Below are 2,625 nucleotides of genomic sequence, written 5' to 3'. Positions count from 1 at the left end.
CCGTCCCGGGGGGGATTTAACAGCCGGGCAGAGGCGGTGCTGAGGGACAGGGTGTAGTGGTGGGATGGCAGGGGTAGGGGGGCGGTTGGGCTGGGGGAGCCTAAAGGGCTTCTCCAACCTAAACAATCAGACTCTCATCTATTCTAAAAGACAGTAAATGAAAACCAAATTAAAAAGGATATTCTACCAGAATTACAAGACTTCATTGCTTGCACTCATTGAAAACTGAACAGTTTTCTGTCTCAAAAACCAGGTTTCTGTTTTGGTTTAATACGTGTGTTAGGAACTTCATTTGGGAAAGAGACACATCAAGCGGATACGTCTCTGTTCTCATTTAAGGATGGGCCACGGGGACGTCTTTTTTTCTTTTTTCCCTAAAGCAATATGGTCCCCAGGATGGTGCTGACCCCTTGGAACCTTTTCTGATAACTTCTGAACTTACTCACTAGTTTCAAATCAACTCAATGGAGGCATTTAAAAAAAGCGGAGATGCCGAGTTCTCCTGTGGGAACGAGGAGTCAAATCGTTCCCCTTCCTGCACGCGCTGGCGTAGGCTCAAGCAGTCTGGACACAGCGGTCACATCGTGATTTTCGTGGCTTTTGCGCTGCTTGCTGTCTGCTGTGTAGCGAAGGGACGCGGACAGAAGAGAGGGTAACGGAGGTGGGGCAGCTTGGAGGACACGGCTGGGGAAAATACATGGCTTTTTAGGTGTCTAGATGAAGATGTAAGGTGTGCCGGGTGGCGGATGGGGCAGGAACACAGAGAGGAGCCGCAATGGCTGCACAGCAGTTTGGTTAACTAGAGGGCAACGGATGGCAGGCTCTTCTGTTAGTTCTGCTGGACGTGGTATTTTTAAGGGTTTTTTTCAGAACAGAAAAGATAAAGATTAGATAAAGAAAGCCTGGGAACAAAACCAAACCAAAACTCAAAATACTGTCTGTGGTTTTATCTTCATTTTACAGTTACAAGGAGTGATAAACTGTATTTACATCTTGCCTAAAAGCAGCCTTTGCAGCATCTCTTAGGTTACTCCAAGAGACTACAAAGTAATACAGTAAAAATACCGGAACCAGTAGGAAGCAAGTGGAGAACTATAATTAAGTGGTTGTGCTCTAGATGGCTTGACACATTCTCTACAGAGTCATTGTATTACAGCAATTTTCTGTAATTCGAAGCCCCCAGAAACGAAGTGCTTTGTTAGTTAACAGCTGAGTTTGGAATGGTGATGCAGGCTTTTAAGCTAAGCGGGTAAAAATGGCCTAAGTTAGGCACACCTTCTTTCCTTGTCCTTGTTCTTACCGGTGAGCACTGCAGGGGGATGAAGGTTACCCATTAACCCTTCGGAGCCTGCAGAAATAACCGGACCTCACGCTCCGTCTTCTGAATAACGGTGCTGAAGCTGGAGACCCCTACGCATCTGCCACTCCTGCAAATTCGCTGTGTTCTTTCCCCCTTCCTCCCGTCCCGCATGGCGGTACTTCAGTCTGTCTTACCTAGACTTCTGGTTCTGCCAGCAGGCAGATACATTTGAGGGGAATTCCAGTCTGACACACTCTTAAGCTGACCACCTTCCCGTCACGGTTCGGCTCACATCCCCTGCACAACTGACGTGAAGGTAGCTGTGGCCTGCAGAGCACGATGAGAAACACGGTAAGCCTAAATCATCCCGGGCATCTCAACGCTTCTCGGTGAAGAAAGCTTTTAAGAATGTTTTCAAATGGCATTCCCGTGTCACTGAAACAAAGCTTTTCTCAGGATTAGTGCTCTGAAAGGTTTTATTTTATAAAGACGTGGTTGATACGAAAAATCAGTGACGAGAAAAGGCCAGAAAAAACAAGCTAAGAGCTCTGCACGCAGATAAGCTGTGAGGCAGTAATTGCTAAAACCTGTATCAAACCCACGTTGAGTTCAGTGTTGGAACTACCACACAGAACTTCAGACTTGCAAATTGTCCGTCATTTTAAGTCTGCCTTTTCCCATGTTTGCCTTGCTGTGCGAGTTCACGTTGCCAGAGAATCAGTGATACAACGGCAGATCGGCACGCCCAGGCTACAATTATTTCCCTCCTAAATGAAGCTGCCCTCATCGCTCCTTTTCCTAAAGCAACACCGTCCCTGGGATGGCGCTGACCCCTTGGCACCTTTTCTGATTAACAAAGTCTAACCATTAACGAAGCGCACCGTCGCGCCCACGCAATTTCTGTGTTTTGTGGAAAGCAAAGATGCATTTTGGCTCGGTGCTGTTGAGAACCCGAGCACAACGAGTCCCTGCACGCTCCTGCTGTGACTGCCTTCCGACGGCAGCGAAAAGCCAGGAAACACGGTGAGACTTCCACGCTGTTCCGCGGGTTGCCATTCAGCATCTTCGGGCAGCGCCTGGAACCGCGCACAAGTGTTTAATTAGGTGATTACTGCAAACCAGGGCCTCAGTAACGCAGGGGACAAACGCCGCTTCTCTTTGCGTTTTCCCGCTGCCAGTGCCCGCCACGGCCTCATAGAATCATAGAATCGCTTTGGTTGGAAAAGACCTTTAAGATCATTGAGTCCAACCTTTAACCTCCCCCTGCCATCCCACCACTAAACCCTGGCCCTCAGCACCTCATCTCTCCTTCTTTTAAATCCCTC

This window comes from Egretta garzetta, unplaced genomic scaffold, assembly GCF_000687185.1.
Source record: "Egretta garzetta isolate BGI_Z169 unplaced genomic scaffold, ASM68718v1 scaffold912, whole genome shotgun sequence".
Lineage (NCBI taxonomy): Eukaryota > Metazoa > Chordata > Aves > Pelecaniformes > Ardeidae > Egretta > Egretta garzetta.
This window is presented reverse-complemented; position numbering follows the sequence as displayed.